This window comes from Agelaius phoeniceus, chromosome 7 (genome assembly GCF_051311805.1).
Source record: "Agelaius phoeniceus isolate bAgePho1 chromosome 7, bAgePho1.hap1, whole genome shotgun sequence".
NCBI lineage: Eukaryota > Metazoa > Chordata > Aves > Passeriformes > Icteridae > Agelaius > Agelaius phoeniceus.
Window position 1 is genome coordinate 10,583,701 of NC_135271.1, and position 22,072 is coordinate 10,605,772.

The following is a 22,072-nucleotide window of genomic DNA, read 5'->3' on the forward strand; positions in this document are numbered from 1 at the left end:
GTGTAAAATCAGTGTAAGAGATGATACACTGTAGGTTTCATAGAAGTCAAAGGAATCGATGTTACTTTTAACATAATTCTTATCATTTGCAGAGATGATGAGGACAATACTGGCTTAATTAAACATGGACAACAATATCTGGTAGAAAGGGTCTCAGATCTCAGTTTCAGTCTGCCTCACATGATGGTACCTCATTAGACAAGCGAATATGAAGTGTCCATTTTGGTTTGGGTGTCTGTTTTCCTCTTGAATGCTGTGGTACTTAAGTTTGGCAAATTAGCACTTCCATAAGCATTCATTTTGCAAAAGTCAGTTTTGGATAGTTATGGACTAAAACAATAACATTCCTTTGTATAAATTAAATAATACTTTAAAGAAATGAATAGGCTAGGAGTTACGTACAAAAGAAACCAACAAGCATTGTTGAAAGAAAATCTGAAATGTTACTGAAATGCAAAACACTTTTGCTAATAACTGAAACTGTAAGGTTTTTGGAAGAGGAAAACAACACTTTACTGAAAATAAATGCATATTGGAGAAGAGAGGGATGTAGCATTGCCAATTATAACTAAAACTGTGAAGGCATACACAGAAATTAATATTGGGATGGTACTTGCTTTTATGATAACTCTCTGTCAAGTCTGACGTTTCATGACTTTATCAAAGGAGGTTTTTTAATTAGTCACTAGAAATGGGTCCCGCGGACAGAAACTTCAGCCGCGGTTGCTAGGCACTGCAGTTGGAAAGCGGCAGCGGCGGGTTTGAGGTGCGGTAGGGAGCGGGGCTCCGCTCTGTTCGAAGGGGTTTGGCCGTTGGAGGGCCCCCCAACCCCGGGGAGCCGCAGCCCCGGCCGGGACGGAGACCGTGGCTGTGGATCTCCCTTGCCGGCAGTGGCTGGCTGGAGGATACCCCGGTCCCGGGGACTGCAGCTGTGGCACCGGCCCGTCAGCAGCAGCGGGCAGTAAACCAGAACCTCGGCTACAGTGGGAGGTTCCCTGATGTCGGCGCCCTCCCCCGGGCGGCGGCGGCGCGGCAGCCCCGCCACCGCCAAGCTGTGTTGCGACCGGGTTTTCTCGGTCCCAGTGCGGCAGCTGCTGTCTGGGGGCTTTCTAAGGTGGTGGCTCAGCAGAGGTGGACCTTCCGGGGTCGAACACAAAGCTACAGCGCCGTGCTGTCTCAGCAGTGGCAGCGGCGATGGCGTCATCTCCCGTGTCCTTTGAGTCTGTAACCGGTGTAGCAGGGCCTGGCAGAGTGACGCCAAACTCCGCTCCGCGGCCGGGCACTGTCCCGCAGGGGGCAAGGCATCTCGTAGCGGAGCCGTCTGGGTGCCTCGCAGCAGCTGCAGCAGCAAAGCGCCTCCACGCCGCTACCAAGCGCCGCCTCTGGGGTCCCAGCCGGGGCAGCAGGGCACGGCGGAACGGCAGTGGCCGCTCAATGAGGCGCTGCAGCACGGCGTCTCTGCGCCCTCTGGATTGGTGGCAGCGCGCTCCCTTGACAACGCGCGCTGGCAGGGGCCATCTCCGCAGTTCCACACAGCAGCAGGGCGCCCCGCCGGCACACCGTCCCCACCAGGGCAGCGGCACGGCTCAGGACGACCAGGGGACATTCTGCTGAGGAGACGTCCCTGCAGGGGGCGGCGGCGCGGTCCCGGACGGCACCAGCAGCAGGCTCCGTGGGCAGGTCGCCCCTGGTCTGGGGGAGACTTCGCAGCTCCGTGCGGTGGTTCCGCAGCGTGCTGTGGCTGCTCCGCCCGTCTTCCTTCCCCGTGCACCTGGCGCGCTGTCCCTGCACTTCCCGTCGCCTCGGTGGGCGGTACCTGCTGTGTCCCCTCCGCCGTCCTCGCGTCCCACTCTAATTGATTTAACAAGTCGATAACAAACTTCCAGGGCTTTATAACATTAAGGATGCTCTCGTCGCCCATGGAGGCAGCTTCAAATATAAATTGGCCAGCCCGTTTCTAAGTTATTAAATCTAGGGAGGCTTCTTTCGTCTTATCTAGGCTGTGGCTCTTACACCACGCCAGCAGGGCTACTAGAGCCAGCTCATCATATTTTGTCCCTCTTTTGTTAAAAATAAAAATCCATGTCTTTAGGACGGGGTCTTCCTACACTGACCCCACGCACCTATGTTCCCTGCGGTGTCTCTAATCCACAAAAGGGGGAAGGGTCTGGACCTATCACAGCTCTCTATGCCTTTCTTCGCAGCTCAAAGGCTGCAAGCAATTCTTCCTGCTTGCCCCGTGTCACTGGACACCGCTCTTCTCAGCTCGAAGGCCGAAGGCCGCGGGCAACTCCTCCTGGTTGCCCCAGGGCTCTGTGGACGCCGCTCCTCAGAGCTCAAAGGCTGTGGGCAGCCCCTCTCGGTTACCCCGTCTGTTTCCCTGCTCTATTGGCAGCAGCTATTGTGATTACATTGGGGTCACCAATTGTGGAAGTTTTGGAGACAGACAAGCAACATGACACCCCGTGTTCATGCAGCAACAGTCAGCGTTTATTGAAGGGCAGCCCCTTTTATAGGACCTTCAAATTTCCCAGTTATACAGAGTTGATTGGACCAAGCTTTCAACTCTGCCCAGCTCCCTGGCCAATGATATAGGTGCATTCCTGGTTCATAGGGATTGACTGGGGTTCCCTTATTTGAGCTTGAACTCAGCCTATCAGTAACACAGCTGGGGACTTGTTTACTCCTTGTTCTCTTCTGAACTAGGCTGGTCAAGTTGGTGTCTGTTATGCCAAATTATTTGTGCAGCTATAGACCAGCTATAGCTGTCACATACTCAGAGTACATTCAAGCTTTCTTCACTGAAGCAATTCAGCAATGCCTCTTTTCTTATAAAATGTGATGTGCATCACAAAGATGGATCCCCACTAAAGGTTGTACACATATAAAAGTTAATTACAAGAATGGTGTCTCGCCCCTGCAGTTACGTTTTTAAATTAGTTGATTTTCCAAAGTTAAATAATCCAGGACATTGAATACAAAAGAAAATCTTTGTTTTTGCAAGAGTTACCCCTAGGAAGATTTGTGTTGAGACCATCTGAATTCCCCAAGATTCCACGGTGTCACTTTGCTCTCCTGTTGTTCATGAGCCTGTGCTATGCCACAATGGACACTGAGTTCTGTTTGCCAGGGCAAAATCCAAATAGCTTCAAGGAGGCCCTGTTGTGTTAGCAGTTGGCATTTGGCTCCTGGAGATTGCATTGCATCACAGAGGTCTCCTGGGTTCCCACGAGGCCCTGCTATGTCACAATGGACACTTGCTTCCATCAGATTCCATTGAGACAATGGACACTGAGTTCCACTTGCCCAGGCAATATCCAAGTGGCACCTGTGTCCCATGAGTCCCCGTTTTGTTTGCAGTTAAGACTTGGTTCCCTAAGATTGCATAGCATCATGGTGGTCTCCTGGGTGCCATGAGGCCCTGCTGTGTCACAATGGACATTTGCCTGCACAAGCCTTGGCAATGTCCCATTGGCACCTCAGATCCATGAGGCCCTGCTGTGTTGACAACTTACTCTTTTTTCCATGGGATTCCATTTCCTCCCAATGGTTATCTTGGTTCCATGATGGCCCTCTGTGTCACAGGAGAGTCTTTGTTTCTTGGGATTCCCTTGTGTCACAATGGTCTCCTGTGTTCCATTAGGCCTGGCTGTGTCATAATGGACATTTACTTCCATGCACAGCGGCAGTGTCCCAGGGGCACCTGTGTTCCACAACGCCCTGCTGTCTTATAAGAGACAATTTTTTCCATTAGAATCCATGAAATCACAATGGTCACTTGGGTTTTATGAGGCTCTGCTGTTTTTACAAATGACACTTGGTTCCATGGGATTCCATTGCCCCACAATACTCTCCTGGGTTCCAAGAAGCCCTGCTGGGTCACAATGGCCCCTTGCTTCCACAAGCCATGGCTCAGTCCCAGTTGCCCCTGGGTTCCATGAGGCCACATGTTCACAATTGGTTCCATGAGATTCCATAGCATCACAATGGTCCCCAGATTTCCATGAGGCTGCGCTGTGTCACAATGGACACTGGATTCACAATGGACACTAAGTTCTGCCTCTCCCTGCAACATCCCAGTATCACCTGATTTCAAGGAGGCCCCATTGTGTTTGCAGTTGACTCTTGATTCCAGAGCTTGCATTGTGTCATAGTGGTCTCCTGGGTTACATGAGGCCCTCCTGTGTCACAATGGACACTTGCTTCCATCTGATTCCATTGCGACACCATGGCCCCCCAGGTGCCATTAGGCCTTGCTATGCAATAATGGAGCCTGGTTTGTACTAGTCCTGGCAATGCTCCAGTGGCACCTGTGTGCTGTGAGGCCCGACTTTGTCAAAGTAGAGCCTTGGATCCATGAGATTCCAGGTTGTAGCAATGGTCTGCTGCGTTCCATCAGGCTGTGTTTTGTCACTGATGCCAAGATGATTTTTTGCCTTTTCTATACCTTTTCTATAACTTTGATGTATCTTCAGTATTCTAAGCAGGCATACATGTTCCTTTTTATTCCTTTTTATTTGTATGTATGCGTGCTAAGAATCCTGAGAATAGATAACAGTTATAATAACAGTACAGAAAAGAATAAGCAAAAAATCATCTTGGCATCAATGAAAAAGTTTATCCTCATGGAACTCAGCAGACCACTGTCATGCAATGCAAGCTCTGGGAATAAAAAAAAATGGAATTTCAGTGTTTCGGGGGAAAAATAGGGAATAATGAGGTTTAACTGTGAATAAAAAATAGGAGGGCTATGTGAATAAAAAAACTGTGAATAAAAAAAAGGGGGCTTTCTGAAATAATACATGAAAAAGAGTTGTTTTTTTAAAAAGGGGGGCTTTTGAAGAAACATCAAGAGGGAAATGAGCAACTGGAATTTTAATAATTATAACAGAGTGAAAAAGGTTTTTTTTTTTAAAAGTACCTGAAACCTAAAACAGAGTTCAAGAAGGCTTTTTTTTCCTTAATAAATAAACTTTTAAAATAAATTTTTTTAAAAAAATAATAAACAAGAAAATATTAAGGGAATAAAAAAGTATTTTTCTTTAAAACACTACTTTAAAATTGGGTTGATAAAAGATTTTAATGAAAATTAGAAAAAAGCCAGGAAAATAAGGAATAAAAGGTATGGGGTTTTTTTTCCTTAAGAAAGAACTTCTTTTATTCAAAAAGAGCAAATAAAAGGACTTTTTTAATTTAAAAAACATTTTTTAAATAGATCTTTTTTCCCTGGAAGAAAAAACAGTTCCAGCATATAGATCTTGGGATTTTCTTGGGACACTAACACTGATCATTAGGATTTTAGCTAAAAAAACCCCAAACCACACCAAAACAAAACAAACATACAAAAAACCAAACCAAACAAACAAACAAACAAAAAAACCAGGACAAAGTGCACTTTTTTTTTTCTGTAGAAAGTGAGGAAAAAGGGGATTTTTTTCCATGAAAATTATTGAGGCGTCCATGAAAAAAGAAGATTCTAAAGGCTTTTGGATTAAAAAAAATTCCAAAAGGGGGTTTTTGGTTAAAAATAACAAATCTGCACATAAGAGGTTGTTGGAGAAAATGTAAAATGAGGGAGGAGAGGAATTTTCGGGCAAACACAAGCCCAGGGACTCAGGATTTCATTTTCTGTGCTAAAAAGACTAGAAATAAGTACAAAATCTGGGAAATTTGGTGATTTTGCGTGAAAAACAGGGGTTTTACTTACCACAGAAGGGAAGTAGGAACCACCAGATCCCATCTTGTGCCATTCCTGTGAAAAACACCAAAAATCACTAAAAACTGGTTTTCATGGGAAAAATCCATGTGAGCCCTGAGGTGTCTCTAGAAGCCTCAAATAACCCCCAAATTACCAAAAAATGTCTTTTAATACCCCAAAATTACTTTTTTCACCCTATGGAAACCTCTTGGGGCTTATTTTGGCCCCCACTTCCCTCAAATCCACCCCAAACATTCAAAACTCTAAAAATATTGTCCTAAATTCCCCAAGCTTGGATCAAAATGGTTATTCTTCCCAAATTCTCCCATTTTGGGTCAAAAATATATTTTTCCCCCAATCCTCCCCCCTTTGGTCAAAATGGAATTAAACAGAGATTAAACATCCCTCCCCCCCATCCTCCCCCCCACCTTGAGGCCACATCATAGTCTCCATATCAGATTGTTGTAGTGTGTTTTTATATTTTGTAATACTTTGAAGTAGTTTTGTTTTGTATTCCCATATTTTTCCCAAATGGTTTATCCCAAACTGTACCCCCCTCCCTTTACCTGTGTTATCCCTCTCCCGGGATGAAATCATCCCCTAACCTCCACCCTGGCTCTCTGTCAATCACTCAGCCTCCCATCCCCTCCATCCAGAAGTTTCAGTCCAAGTCGTCGAGTGATTAGCCAGAGGCCAGGGGTCAGCCGCCCAAGCCTTGCCCCACACGCTGTCCTGTATGTCTATCCCCCAGCATCCATCCCTTAGGGTCACTTATTGGTTGCTAAAATGTTATCTACTTTTGGTTTCCACCTCCCTTTAAATGTGATCTTGGGACATCTCCCGGGACTCTCGGCAGGAGGCCCCCTGAGGCGCAGGAGCTCCTTTGGGACTCCTAATAAAACCTTGGATTAACCCCTGCTAAGAGTCGGCCCTTTATCTTCTACCAATGTCTCTGGTGTCTCTGGTGTTCTGCTGCAAAGGCAACCAGCCCAGGTGCCTTCAGTACCCTCGGGGCACAGAGAGTGTCTCCCCGCTGTCAGCCGTGTCGGGGCTGCCTCCCCGGTGTCTGCCGACTTGGGACTGGCCAAGGGTTCCTGAGAGGCTCCCAGAGAGACTGAAACATCAGATTCACTCCAAAACCAGATGAATTTTAACTAAAATCACTTAGATTCACGTCAAAATGGGGTTAAAATGCTGACACAGTGTTACTGTTAGGTTGGACGTGATATACACACGTGATTAGGGTTTAAGAAGAAAAAAGTTTTTTATTCTGCGTGTTCTCTAGCTTATATACTCTTAACAAAGCATGATTTTAAGTCATTAACTACATCACAATAACTTCTTATATTCATTGGTGCAAAGCAATTAGTGTCAATATAATTGGAAAAGTTTTACAGAAATTTAATAAGGCATGTATACACATCTACTTATGCACATAGTCTAGCTTACAAAACTTTTCATGTATCTTTTCTAATCTGTTTCCATGCTGACGGCCTTGTCTTCTTCTTTGCTATGGATACACTCAAAAATCATCAATTGTTATTTCTTCTATTAACTCAGCTTTGCTTGCAGGCCAGCTGTCAAGCCTTTCCATAACACAGCCCTCCCACCAACCCCTGCTCTTGATGTCACCTCAATACCCCATTTTCACCAAATCCACATTAAAACTTCATGGAAAGGATGAGTTTTTCCCCAAATCCCCCCAGTTTCAGTCAAAATGGGTATTTTTTTGCCCAACAACCCCCAGTTTTGGATCCAAATGGGGCTCAAGATTCAGGAAAACCCTGATTCAGGACACTTACCCTGTCCCACACAAACCCTCCCAAATGCTCAACTTGGCCTCAAAAAGGGGAAGAAAAAACCCACCAAATTTTGAGCATGATGAGGACAAAAAAATCTGAAATTTGAGACAAAAGTGCACAAATAGGGCAAACCCCTGAGATTTGCGGGGAAATGGGCAAAAAAGAAAAAAATTGGGAAAAGAAGCTTAAAACCCAAACTTTTGAAAGAAAAAGGGTTAAAATTATGAAACTTGTGGGGAAAAGGGAGCAGAAGTCATAAAATTGGGGAAGGGAAAGGTAAAAAAATCTGAAATCTGAGGAGAAAAAATCCTCAATTTCTGCCCATCACCAAACAATAAGGAAAACCAGGAATAAACTGGGAATGAAGCCTCCCCACTCTTCCCCACTCACTGGCCCTTTGGCTCTTGAATTCCCAGGCCCCTTCAAACAGGGAGTGTTTGTCCCAAAGTCACTCTTTTTATACCCAAATAAAAAATACCCATGCCAAAGCCAAACGATGAAGATTTGGGCAGATTCAGCAGAATTTTAGGATGGGGGCAGGGGGAGGAGGGCAGGGGGACGTGACCCACAGCTCCAGAGAATTTGGAAATGTGCAGCATGATCCTGTCAGTTTGGGATGGGAAATGATGAGAGTGGAACCCACAGGACATCTTGATGGATATGAGTGACAGGGATTTCATGACAGGTGTGGGACCCACAACAATCATCCCAAATTCCCTGAACTCCCAGAATCACTGCCCCATGGTACTCTCTGGCCCCATGACATCTGGGAAAGGACAAACCAATTCCAGATGTTTTTTATCCAAAATTAATGACCCAAGTCCCAGCAAGGAATTCCAGGGAATGGGAAATTCTGTCCCAAATGACTGAAAAAGCTCAAGAAAACCAGCTGGAGCAAGGAGAGATGATGGCAAACAGGGAATTAAAGGGCTTTTGCCTTAAAATAAAGACATAAAAATGGGGAAACCCTGAACCCCACAGAGATCCTCAAAACTGTCCAGAGACAGAGACCCTGTTGGATCGGCAGGAGAAATGCAGTACTCAATACGAGTGATCAGCAAGTCTCCAATATTATTGATAGTCACACATATTTATATTGGTGTTAATGAAGTTCATACATATTGCAAAGAAGAGCTCATTATTGGTTGGTTACTTATTGGACAACTACGCCTACTTCTGTATTCTTAGGATTATTCTGTTGCTACTTCTACATTCTTGTGATTATTCTGCTGAAACTATCCTCATATTTTTGGCAAAAGATCCTCTCCTCTATCCTGTTGTTGCACCAAGGGCACAATGTCCTTGCCCATCATTGGACACTGTCTGCTGACTCCTAGACCTGTCTCCTTCTAGCTTAACCAGCGGTATCACGTCTACGTGACCTTTCTCAGCTAGCCAACTGTCCACAAAGCTCTCCACATTTTCCCCATTTTTCTGTTGAACAAGCATGGTCTGATTAAATGCAGCAGATATCATTTTTTGCACCATGTCCTGTAGGCACATGCAAAAACATGGCAAAATTAATACTACTAACAAAGCTATAGTGCCCACTATAATGCTAACCTTAACAATGGAGCGTAACCATGATCCCAGGCCTAAAGATTTGAGCCATTCATCAATATTGAAGCCCGATTCTACCTGTAAGTTTCCAGTTAACCTCCACAACTCAGAGAGTTGGGAGTGGATGGATCGTGAATGGTCAGAAAGGTTCATGCAACACATGCCTTCAAATTCTTCACAACCATGGCCTTGTGCAAGTAAAAGAAAATCAATTGCAGCTCTATTTTGAAGCGTTGCATGGCAAATAGAATCAACATCAAGCAAAAGGCTAGAAAGTGCCAAAGAGGTGGCATTGGTCTGCTTAGCAAGCCAACATCCCAACTTACTTAAAATTGCATGAGCACCTGCTGCCGATACCCCTGGAGCCAAGAAAGATGCTGCAACTATGGCCTCTGGGGACCAAAATTTTACATTGTCCTTGCAGTCTGCAGCAAATGCATGACCCATTTGTTTATTTCGATGATGGCGGCGGCTCATATTTAATATCATGGACGTGTTGGGTGTAAGAAGAGACAGCCGTCCAATTGTACATGGCCCTGCTTATATTGGTCGTGTACTAGTATATGAGCTTGTTCCAGACTTTCCCTTTTTAATGGCCATTGCTTAACCCACACTGGAATGTCCGTGGTCCAAGTTAACGGGATTGGGAAAGTCCACGCAATGGCCATTAGCCCAAATGGTGCTCATTCGTCAGCACTACTCCCATTTGAGCCAAAATATCCTGACCAATGAGGCACTGAACAGTAGGGGGCAAAGGTAGAATTGAGAAAACATTCCGTAAACTTTTTCCATCAATAGTTACAGATAACATGGGTGATTTTCTTGCAAGCGTTAGGCCTCCAACCCTGGTAACTGTCACTGTGGTTGGCTGTAATGGCCAGTTGTGGGGCCAGAAATCTGGAATAATAATGCTGGAGTCTGCACCAGTATCTAATAAACCTTCCAAGGTTTGCCTCCCACCCTGATACTCTATTATTACAGTGCGCTTTGGTCAATCATTCAGGTTCATTGTTAATAGAGTGAGTCCTCCAGTGGAACCAAAGCCTCGTTCCCCTCTCGACTGTGACTGACGAGGAGGTAATGTTTTAGTCATCTCCTCCAATGGAACCAATTGAGCTATCCTCTGTCCTTTCTAGATTCGTATTGGCGGAAAAGGAGTATGCACCATTACACAAATTTCCCCCATATAATCAGCGTCTATTACCCCGGCTAAAACAAACAATCCCATCATGGTGGCCAATGATCGTCTCAGGAACAAAGCTCCCATGGGTTGTCCATTAATGATGATTGGTCCCTTTATTCCAGTCGGAACCTTTTCCGGTTGGGTGGTCATCAATGTTACTGCTGCTGTGGCTGCCACATCCAGCCCGAGGCTCCCGGCGGTGGCTGGTTGAAGGGAAGCTGAGCTGAGGTGTTGACAGCAGCTACTTGTGTCTGTATGCAGTGGCCGGTGGACATGCTGGCCTTCCCGTTTCCCAAGCAGTGTTGGCAGGCTCCGGTGTTGTGGGTATCCAAGCAACAATTTTGGCACCAGACGCTGGCTGCTTGACAAGCCCTTCGGGTATGTCCTATGCCTCCACACCAGTAACATTTGAATCGGCCAGTAGATGGAGACCGTGGAGTATTTATTGCCGCTGCTTGTAGCGGGGCAAGAGCAGCTAACACCTGACTCTGAAAGGCTGCTGCTTGTTTTTGTAATCCTGCTCCTAACTCCTTAATAGTATCTACTAACATGGCTTGATTCTCTACGGGCACATTCGCCAATCGTTCTAAAGCTTCTTCTATAGACCAATTAGCTCCTAGGGTATTTAATACATTCCTCGTCGCCTGATTACAGTTCTGGAGTGCGCATTGTTTCAACAAAGTACCCTTCATGAAATCAGGGACTCCTGCCCGCTCAATAGCATTGGCTGCCTTATCTATAAAAGATCCAAATGACTCATCTCTTCCTTGCTTTATTCCCATATAAGAGGGGACCCTGCCTGGCTCTTTTATCCTATCTATAGCCAATCTATAGCCAAACACCAGGCGCATAGCCTCCCAACATTTATCAGGACCGATTAACGCTTTGCTTCTGTCTGAAGAAAAGGCCCTTGACCCATTAGGTCCTCTAGGGTTATTCCATGTAACAGGTCGCCTGGCTGCCATATTACTGCTACACATTCCTGGCAGAGTGCCTGCCAGTGTGCATTAAACAAGAGCTGCTGATGCTGAGTGAAGATAAGCTTCACTATTCCTCTGCAATCAGCCAGCAGTAAAACCTGAGTCCCCCAGATACAATCAAGCATTTGTTTTGTGGGCTCACTGGTTACCCCAAATTGACTAACTGTGGACCATAATTGTGACAACAGCTTCCAGTCTAGTGCAGTAATTGTTGCTTGAAACCCGCCCCCTGCCACAGGTGAATATATCACCGGACAAGCAACATCCATAGCTGCTTTTATAGCCTCCTCATACCCCGTATCCATGATCTCTTTTGCTACCGCTGCCCATGCCTCCCTTTGCTCCCGTGCAATGGCCCCTGCTAGGTCACTCTCTGACCCAGGGATCAGCTCATTACTAGGAGGAGGAGATGGAGGGTTTGACACAGGCAGTGCGGATGGTGCTGTTGTAGCACACGCCGGGGGTGAGTTGCTGCTTGAAGCAGGAGCTGATGTTAGTGGCAAGATAACTGTAGATGTGGCAGGGGGTAATGGACAATTAAACCAGTCCCCATAACCCTTATTCTTCTCACGCGCTACAATAGCTTGCTGCACAGCCTTCTTTTCTGCCTGATATTGTAGTAACTCATCATGCAAAACTCACCATACCTTTCCCAACTTTTTTGCAGTTTTATCTTCATCTATAGCTGCCTCCCACAGCTTGTCTCCAAATTTACACCACTCTGTTAATTCATGTACTGTATGAGGATTTTGAAAAACTCCCTGTGCATACCCGTAAGCTAACAACCCGTGAAGCTCTTTTTGCAAATCTATGCCGTTATCCTGAAGCTTTTCTAAAAAGCAAGTAAATAAATCATATGCTGCTTGCCTTTCTCTTTCCATTTTAAGAATGTCAGCACTGTTGCAGCCCCACAAGTTCTTGGCAGCACGTATTGGCCAGGCTCTCCGTTGAGGTCACCCGGGGCGCGGCACCTTCCCTTTTTCAGCGGTGCTTTTTTGGTGTCCTTGCTGCAACAGGACCCGAACTCCTTCACCGATCCACCGTGGTTGCCGTTACAGGAATCACGTCACCAGGGTCACCATTTTGTTGGATCGGCGGGAGAAATGCGGCACACAATATGAGTGATCGGCAAGTCTCCAACTTTATTGGTAGTCACACATATTTATATTGGTGTTAGTGAAGTTCATACATATTGCAAAGAAGAGCTCATTATTGGTTGGTTACTTATTGGACAACTACGCCTACTTCTGTATTCTTAGGATTATTCTGTTGCTACTTCTACATTCTTGTGATTATTCTGCTGAAACTATCCTCATATTTTTGGCAAAAGATCCTCTCCTCTATCCTGTTGTTGCACCAAGGGCACAATGTCCTTGCCCATCATTGGACACTGTCTGCTGACTCCTAGACCTGTCTCCTTCTAGCTTAACCAATGGTATCACGTCTACGTGACCTTTCTCAGCTAGCCAACTGTCCACTAAGCTCTCCACAAGACCCCACCCCCAAAGCCATCCAGGGACCCTCAAACCACATGGAGATCCCCCAAAACTACCCGGTGATCCCCTCAGCCCTCTGAACCTCCCAAACCACAAGGTCTCTCTGGGGAGATGGAGGTCCCTGGAAGGGTTTTTGGGCTCCTGATAAATGACACAGAGAAGAGAAATTTTTAGCTGCCCTGAAGGTGCTGGATGGAGCTCAAAGACAACTGGCAAAATAGCTGAAAAGATGTAAAGGTATGCCGAGAGGATCACAAGCACAGTTGTAGCCAGTGGAAAATAGGTAATGAGGAATGTAGTGGTGTTTTTGTCAAGTTACGTAATAAGTAACAGTGCACGCTCAACGAAAACGTTCAAAGAAAGGTCACGTGTAATATGGAAGCATTCCGTGAATATGACCACCAGAGACCCATTCGTGGTCCCTCCAGGACCATACCCCGTGGCAAAGTTTCACCGCACACATCAGATTAAAGGAGAAATCCTTCAGTGTGTCCTGCGCAGATAAAGAACGCCTGCTTTCTAATGCTTCAAATTCTGTTAGAAAGTTTATTTGCCAGCCAATTTAGCTATCATTCCCTTGGATGGGCTAACAGATCTAAGGGGCGCTGAGAGAGTCCTGCCAGGATCTGGGGGTCCCTGGGAGGGTTTTTAGCTTCTAGGGAAGATTTGGGGGGGTCCATGGGGGATATTGGGGTTCTCTGTCAGTGGGATCCCAGCTCTCTGCCACTTTAACCCTCTCGAGGGCCTCCCAAACCATACAGGGATCCCCTCGACTCTCCTGCACTGCCAACTTCCTTCCAGGACGCCCAGAACCACACCAACCTCCCTCCACCCCAAACCTTTCCCTGAGAATCCCATACAACCTCTCTGAGACACTCAAAACCACCCCAGTGACCCCCAGAACTCCCTGGGCATCTCTCAGCGCCCCCAGACCCGCAAACCCCTCCAGGGACCCCCATTTATACTCCAGGGTGTCCCTCGGTGCCTCCAGAGCCCCCAGACCCCTCCAGGAATCCCCAAAGCCCTCTCACGGACCCCTCCCCTCCCCCGCCTTCCCCTTCCCCCACTTCCTATTGGCTGCAGCGTCTGCCCATCTCCGCCCTGAACCAATCATCGCCTGAGCTCGGAACGCTGGGGTGAAACCAAACGAGAGCGCAGGAGATGGAGTGGGTGAGGCCTGAGGGCTCCAGAGGGGACCGAGGGAGGAATCTGGGGGCTCGGGACAGTCCCACATCACTTCCCGCATACCTCCCGCAGGGGCTCAGCCTGGAGCAGCAAACAGAGCATCTGGTGCAAAGGAGGTGGGAGAGCAGCCTGGCCTCAAGTGCCCTTCGGGATCCCCAAGTGCCCCCTGGAGGACCCAGTCTGCTCCCCCATTCCCTCAGTGTTGTCCCGGACTCCAAGTGCTCCCCAGACCCCCAAATGCCACCCCAGACCCCTAAGTACCTGCCAATTCCCTCCCTTGTGCCAGTGTTCCCCAAGAGCGCCTCGAGGACCCTCAACTACCACACCCAATGCCAGGAGATGCCCCGGACCCGCCATTCTGCCCATAAGGGTATCCTGCAGCCCCTCAAACTCCTCCCGAGACCACCAGCCCTGCGGGGTCAGTGTAGGCTCAGGATTTCGGGGGTCCTCGCCCCTCCCCAACCTTCTCTTTCCCCCCCACCCAGCCAAGCCCTATTCAGGCTCCACCCCCTCGGGAGGAAAGGGGCGGAATGAAGTGGAGGCCATGCCCCCTACAGCTCCACCCTCAATGAGCCCCCCGACCAATGGCACTTGAGGCAGTGCCGAGGGGAGGAGCCAGGGTTAGACATGCCCTTGGTGGGCACGGCCCTGCTGGGCTCTGCTGCTCCCCGGGGTTCCCTGCAGGGAGTGCCAGGTGATACCCCCAGGGCCCTGCAGGGGGCAGTGCCCTGGCAATCACATGACGCACCTGAGCACCAGGGGGCATCTTCAACCCCAGGCCGTCTCCCAGGAACCCTTGTGGCAGGATCCATGTTGGAGGCCACATGACTCCCACAAGACCCTCTAGCCAATGAGAAGCAGCCCTCTGGATACCCCGCAGGGGGCACTATACTCACATTCATGTGACTCCCACCATGCCCCGCGGCAAATCAGCAGCAGCTGCTGTGCAGCTCTGCACCAGGGGGCGCCACCCAATGGGAAGCAAAACTCCCATCAGCCTTTGCGGCAAGAGCCATTTGGGGGGTCACATGACTGCCTTGGGACTCTGTGGTGTGCCCCATGTTGGAAGTCACACAGCTCCCAGGATGCCATGCGGCCTGCAAGGGAGGCGCTTCCTGAGCCTCTGCACCAGGCTTGAGGTCATGAGACCCCCATGAGGCCCCCCAAAGCCAATCAGGAGCCGTGCACGTGATGCCCTACAGGGGGCACCATTGCAGCAGCCACTGGGTGAGGAACCAGAGGAGTCCTTGAGGGTCATGGGGGTTGCTTGAGGGCCATGGGGTCGCCTGTGGGTCATCAGGTCATCTGAGGGTGATGGGGGTCAATTGTCAGCCAGGGAGTCAGTCGAAGGCTGGGGGCTACTGAGGGTCATGAGGCACCTTTGTGGGGTAGGGGGCATTTGCGGGTCAGAGGGGTCAGTGGTGGGCCTAGAGGTGCCCCTGTGGGCTAAGGCAGTCATTTTTGGCCAGGGGTGGTCACTTGGGGGGGGGGGGGGGCGTTTGTGGGTCAGTGGTCACTCAAGGGGCTGAGGGGGTTGGAGAGACACTTCTGGCTCAGGAAGTCCCTTGTGGGGATGGGAGAACACTTGTGGGACTGCCACCCCCCCATGACATGCAGATCCCCCAGGCCCTCTTGGGGACCTCCTCCTCCTCTGTATGCTGTGATGCCACCACCGGGCCATAAGGGGAAGCCTTTGGTAAGACATCCCCACCCCCAAATTTCATGGGTCTGCCCCTGCGCCTCCCCCAGGTCCCCCTAACTCCCAAATTTCCTCTCCCTTCCCTCCCCCCAGTGCCATCGAGACCCTCTTGGAATGCCCACCTGGGCACCCCCAGCCCATGGTGGGGCCAATAAAGCAATGACACTCCAAAATTGCACCCGGGAGGTGGGGAGACCCCCAAAACTCCCTCCCTTACCTCCCCCACTTTTGGGATTGCCCCCAATCCCCTCTCTCTCCAAATGTCCCCAAGAGCATTTGGGGGCTTCTAGAGGCTCAAAAGCTGCAGTTGGTGGGGTGCTGGGTGTCTCTAGGGGGTCCCTGAGGGTCTTTGGCATGTTTGGAGGGGCTCTGAGGCTGAGGAAGGGATTTCGGGGGTTTATAGGGAGCGATGGAAATCAGGAGTGGTTGGAAGCACACTGGGTGTCTCTCGGGCATCTAGAAGAGGTCTGTGGGATTTTTGGGGGAGACTCTAGGAGTGTTGAGGAAAATCTGTGAAAGGTATTGGGGGTCCAGGTAGGGCTTTGGGGGGGGGGGGGGGAGGGTCTTTAACGGTCCGGGGGTCTGTGGGATGTTTTGGGGGGCCCAGGCCAGCGTTGGGAGGTCTCTGGGGACTAGGAATTCTATAGGGGCGCCTGGGGGTTTATTGGGCATTTCGGGGCAGGGAACCCCCAACCCGTGGGAGTGCGGCTCACCTGTCTTCTTCACCTTCACACGGCCGACAGGGCGCCAGGGGATTCTGGTGTCCCTCCGCCCCTGAGGGTGTTGGGGGGGTGGGGGCGGGGGGGGGGGGGGCATGGGGGCGTCAGACGCTCCCCCTGAGCCCCCAAAAATCCCTCGTCCCCCCCCCCCCCCGCCTCCCATTGGCCGCTGGTTTCGCGCCAGTTTACTCACTTCCTGGACTACAACTCCCGAAAGACCGCGGGGCCCCGTAGGACGCCGAAAGAGCCGTGACTGCGGTTCCCGTCATGCTGCGCGACCTCTGAAGAGTCCCACCAGAGCCGGGACTGTCCCCTAAGTACCGTCCCGGCTGCTCCCCAAGTGCTTCCCTGAACCGTGAGTGCGTCCCGGGGCCCCGTAAGTACTCCCAGTTTCCTTCTCCTGATCCCCAAGTGCCCCTCAGGGTCCCGAAGTCCCACCGACCCCCGTCCCCTACTTGCCCCCAAAATGCCCCCTGTGTGCCCCCTCAGACTCCCAAATGCTCTCCAACCTCCTCCCGGACCCCTAAGCGCCCCTACAGATCCATTCATGATCCCCCAAGCACCCCCCAGCTGGCCTCCAAGCGCCCCTCGAGTGTCTCCTGGGAATTGGCGTGATGACAGCAATGTAGAGAAAGACCCTGACTCTATCGCAGTATCAGCAACACTTCAGTCTTTTAATTAAAATTTGAATCAAAACTGCAATTGCCGATGTGGAGGATGAACAGGCCTCCACACTTTTTCGTGCCACTCCCGTGGTCCCACTTGCAGCCAGGGAAATTGCAGGAAAAACATTCCTGCGTGTTGTGCACATCAAAATTTCATGGGAATCAGGAACCGAGTCTGTGTGGTGAACTTCCCTGACAGGTGGAGATAAATCCTGTCAGATGAAGAACAGGCTGAGAGGGCTTTAGGGACCTGGAATATACAGTCCTGTATGCCCCCCGCACCCCGAAAACACCAGAGACCCCCTCCATCCCCTACAGACTCCCCAGTAGATGTCAAATACCCTCAGAATCCCCTCAAAATGCTCCCCCTCCCCCCCAAACAACCTATAAACCCTCAGGACCCTCCCAAACCTCCCTCTACAACCTCCTGAGGCTCTCTAAAATTACCCATAGATCTGCCCAAACCCCCAGCGCTCTCCCACACCCCCAAAAGGGGCTACCCCAGGTGGCCACAACTAGTCATGGACTGCCTGAGCCACTTTTTGGGCTGATATGTATGTAGGTATAAATCTAATAGAGAGATGAAGTGTAATATAGAAAGGGGCCTCCAGGAGAGCTGGGGAGGGACTTTATCAGGCGACAGGATGGAGGATGAAGGTTTTCACCTGACAGAGGGCAGGGTTAGGTGGGATATTGGGAAGAAATTCCTCCTTGTGAGGGTGGTGAGACCCTTGCACGGGTTGTCCAGAGAAGCTGCAGCTGCTCCATCCCTGGAAGTGTCCAAGGCCAGGTTGGACAGGGCTTGGAGCAACCTGGGATAGTGGAAGATGTCCCTGCCCATGGCAGGGGGTGGATGGAGATAACCTTTGAAGTCCCTTCCAACCCAAACCAGCCTGGGATTCTAAAAGTGGGGGAAGTTTGGGGTAGGTGACCTTGGCTGACCCCAAGTGCCCTCCCAGGCTGCTCCATTACTCACGCTTCAGGAAGAAACAGCAAGAGAAAACCTGATGAAAAAGCTCCTGGGGGAGATGGCCTGGGGGAGGTGCGAGTCTCTCAGGAACTGCTTCAGCCCTTTCTAGTCCCTCAGGTGGAGGTACTTGGGGCATGATTCCTACCCAATAGGCATCCCAGTGGGGGAGAATACTGGTTCAGCCTCTTGATCTAGCCTGTCCTGATCCCTCTGCAGAGCCTTTCTGCCCTCCAGCAGATCCACACTCCCACACAAGTTGGTGTAATTTGTGAACTTAGTTTGACTTCCACTTGATCCCCTCATCCAGATCATCAATAAAGATGTTGAACAGGACTGGACTCAGCACTGACTCCTGGGGTCACCCACAAGTGGGTGTTATGGACAGAGTGGGAGCTTCAGACAAGCACTGTCTTAGACTAAGATTTTTTGGGTACAGCTTGAATTAGGTGGTCCACACCTAAACCACTCTGGCTTGCAAGTTCTAAGAGTGGCAGATCAGGTCTATTATGAAATTAGTTATTTATTGAATAGACAGGAGATAATAGACAAAAGATCTTGAACAGAGTTACTTACTACATGGTGTAAAACAGAAGAACTACTAGTAGATTACATAAAACAGTAAAACATAAAACAGTGCACAACATTAAGGTACCTATATCAAAGTAAGAAAGAAATAGTACAGATTAGGAGTCAATGTAACTTACCAACAAACTGGCAAGAGTGTGCACTGAGTCTTTTCACTCAACCTTCAAGAGAGGAACCACAAAACCAGCATCCCAGCTTTGGGGGAAAAGCCCCACACATTTCCAGGGAATGTGCAGAAACTTCTACTTTGTGAAAGTTTGGTGTAGCTTTAATAGATTGTGAAGCAAAGTGTCAGAAATTCCAGCTTATCTTTCCACAATCTTGCTTCCACAGCAAGATGTTTATTGTCAGCTACAAGTGTCACTTCCATGGCACCCAAATAACACGAGACAAGCGGTCTTTAGTGATTTATTTCACCAGTTAGCAAGCTCTTGTGGCAGGGAACACGTTCTGCTACACTGTCCCCAGCTGGATTTAGTTCCATTCCCCACCACTCTCTGGGCTTGGGCATCAGCCAGTTTTTCACCCAGCAAACAGTTGCCCTGTCCAATCCATGAGCAGCCAGCTTCTCCAGTGTCAAAGGCTTTACTTATGTCTATAAATATACATCCACCGCCCTTCCCCCATCTACTGAGTGGGTCATTCTATCACCGCCTGCAGACCCTTGGCCTGGGCGGGAACAACCTGCGGCACTTGGCAGCTGTGGCATTCCAGGGCCTCCCACAGCTTTGCCGGCTTTCCCTGGCCTGCAGTCGGCTGCTGGAGGTGAGCGTGGCCGCATTCCAGCCAGTATAGGTGACTCTGGGCATGCTGGAGCTGCTGCCAATGCGCTGCGCTGCCTAAGCCCACACCTGCAGCAGCTGCCGCCTTTCTGCTCCCTGCACAACCTCTGTGAGCTGAAGCTGCAGGTGCAGCAGCCACAGGGGATGTGTGTGGTCCCACAACGCTTCTTCCAGGGCCTCAGTGCCTTGCGCTCACTCTGCCTGTCACAGAACTCACTGTCGGCCATCCCGCCAATGCCTTCGATGACCTGGCACAGCTGCAGTGTTGCAGCCTGAATAGGAAAGTCCAGGGTAAAGAAGCAAAAAGGGCCTGTGCATGGTATCCACAGATGTTTAATTCAGCCACATGGTAACATGTTCGGGTCCCAGGCACACACACATGGAGGGTCCACGTTTCTCTCTCCCCAGGGGCCCGGGTCACTCTAGTCTCGGGGCAGTACAAAGAGAAGGGCCAATTAGGGAATAGGGAGGGAGTGGCTCAGGAGCGCGGGGGAAGGAGACAATGGGGTCTTACCGGCTTTTTGAGGGAAGCTTCTTGTGTTTCCCCAACCATCAGGATGCCCCCCAGGGTCTCCACACTGCAGTGGCTGACAGCAGCGGCGGGATAGGCCACCTGCCTGCCGGCATCTTCAAGAATCTGAGCCAACTGCACAGCTTGAACCTGTAGAGTGCAGGGCTGCACAGCCTTGGCCCTGAGGTATTCTGCAACCTGACGCGACTGAAGGAGCTGCGCCTGGCCAAGAACGGGCTGCCTGCATTGGGTGTTACTCTGGCCACGAATTTGCTGCTTTAAAATGTTTTACTTTCCACAAGTTGTCTGGGCTGTGTTACACAAGAGGTCATTGTTTCACCTTTTATTAATACAGAGATTATGATGATGCTACTTATTAATCTCCCTTGCAGCACATCTGCAAGGCAGGTACTTCGCTCTCCAGACTTTAACTTGTGCATAATTTACCCTTCCCTTGCTCATAATTTTCCTTTGCTGGGCTACTCCCAGTGAACATCACCAAATCCCACAAGACCATTCCTGACTGCACCAAAATAAAATTAAACCGTGAATGTTATTTTTCTCAAGGATTTTAAGGTTTATAAATCTCCTGTTCTGAAGTGATACGAGGTGTGGCAGGAAAGACCTAAAGGGTTTAGAGATAAAAGCAGCATTTTTCATATGTTTTTTAATGAAAAATAAAATATTTTCACTCAGACATGACAGGCTCTCCCTGCTGCTGCAGGGTTTGGGGAGGGAATGTGGGGACGTCCGGCAGGTTCTGACACCTCATTTTTCCTTAAGTGAAGATTCTGAAATGGCAAAGTATCCGGAAACTGTAGAAGCTGAGGAAAACTACCCAAATAGTGGTTGCTGAGGCTCTTGCCTGTGTTTTGGGTAGTGAAAGAATAGTTGGGGTTGGAAGGACCTCTGGAGATCAGCCAAAAAAATATCCTGGTCTGGCACAATCACCTCACCTCAGAATATTTGGGGTTTGGGAAGTGAAACCTAATTTGTGTCCCTGAAGGGATGGATGGAGTTTTCTCCAGATTTGAGTTTTAAGGAAACAGAACTATGAGTGTTTTTGAAAAACACATTCACTCTCTTGTGAAAATTTTAGAAGTTTAATAAAGGACAATAGGAGACAAGGACCATAAAGCAAAGGCTATTACGGCTGGATGCATCTTGGCACTCAGCCAAGACCACACTGTCACCTTCAGGGAAACCCCTAAATACCTTTTCCTTTACATCAGCCCGTTGCATATTCATAGACTCTTATGTATATCCATAAACTAGTTTACATTTTCCAGGAACTATTTTACATGGCCCCTCCTTTGGTCCACCCTTTTAGAGCATGCGTATTTCTTGGCTGTGGTTTTGACACCTTCTCCTAATCACTTCCAGTTTGGGCCTTGGTTCATGCTTTCTTCAGATGGTGAGTGCTGATACTTGGCATATCTGTAGCAGGTGTCCTCATCCTGTGTTTATTGGATGTTATCCCATCCAAGCAGGCATTTTAACACAAGCATAGCTATTTCACTACTGTTTCTAAGCTTAATTGACAGTAGAAATACAAATGATATCTTCATAACAAAGTTACTTTAACATCACACATATAAAATCCACTTTAATATTTGCAAAAAGCTAATATTATAATATGTATCTATAACAGTGTTGCACTGCTCTCAGCTGGTTTTTGTTCTCTCAACCCTGTGGATGTGGCAGAACAGGTGAGGTTCCTCCCTGCCCACGTCTCCCTCAGCCCACCTGCTGAGTCCTTCTGAAAGGCTGCCAAGGGAGAAACCCACTTCACTCCCCTCATCCATCCAGGAACTCTTCCGTCATGGGAGGCAATTAGATCAGTTCTGTGATGTAATTTTATGGAGTCCAGTGGGGGAACCTTCTCCCTGCCTTCCCTCTGGTTTATCTCATGTGCCTCTTCCTGCTTTATTCTCTGTTGCTCTGTCCTGATCCCCGTGCTGTGAGTGTCAGGTAGGGGGCTGGGGAAGTTGGCAGGAGACAAAGACCACTCACCCCTGAAGTGGCTGCCAGAACTCGGGCTAGCTCTTAGAACTCCGGTGCCACGCCAGGAGTGGGGAACTGCCTCAGTATGGGGATTTACCAGAATCAGAACCTTTATAACCACTTGCTCTAAGGTGCCAGACACAAGCCACAACAGGGAGCAGGCAGAAGAGAAAGGAGGAGGCTCTCCATCTTGAGGGTCCACAAGGAACAGTTTATTCCTGATGAAAGGAGCA

At 49.2% G+C, this 22,072-nt stretch overlaps 2 long non-coding RNA genes across 3 annotated transcripts; one reads left to right on the plus strand and one right to left on the minus strand.

The window, feature by feature from the left end:
- Positions 1 to 623: 623 nt before the first annotated feature.
- LOC143694477 (uncharacterized) lies at positions 624 to 16,402 on the minus strand. 2 transcript variants are annotated; one of them, XR_013182961.1, is made up of 3 exons: positions 16,317 to 16,402; positions 5,708 to 5,752; positions 624 to 3,727 (listed from the first exon to the last, which is right to left on the minus strand). It is a non-coding gene; the product is annotated as an uncharacterized LOC143694477 (long non-coding RNA). The 2 variants fall into 2 exon arrangements; XR_013182962.1 differs by lacking the exons at positions 624 to 3,727; positions 5,708 to 5,752 and adding an exon at positions 6,944 to 12,250 and having other exon boundaries at positions 16,317 to 16,392.
- A 158-nt stretch (positions 16,403 to 16,560) lies between these two features.
- On the plus strand, positions 16,561 to 20,532 carry LOC129133392 (uncharacterized). The gene is made up of 2 exons (XR_008535959.2): positions 16,561 to 16,698; positions 19,881 to 20,532. It is a non-coding gene; the product is annotated as an uncharacterized LOC129133392 (long non-coding RNA).
- Positions 20,533 to 22,072: the final 1,540 nt, after the last annotated feature.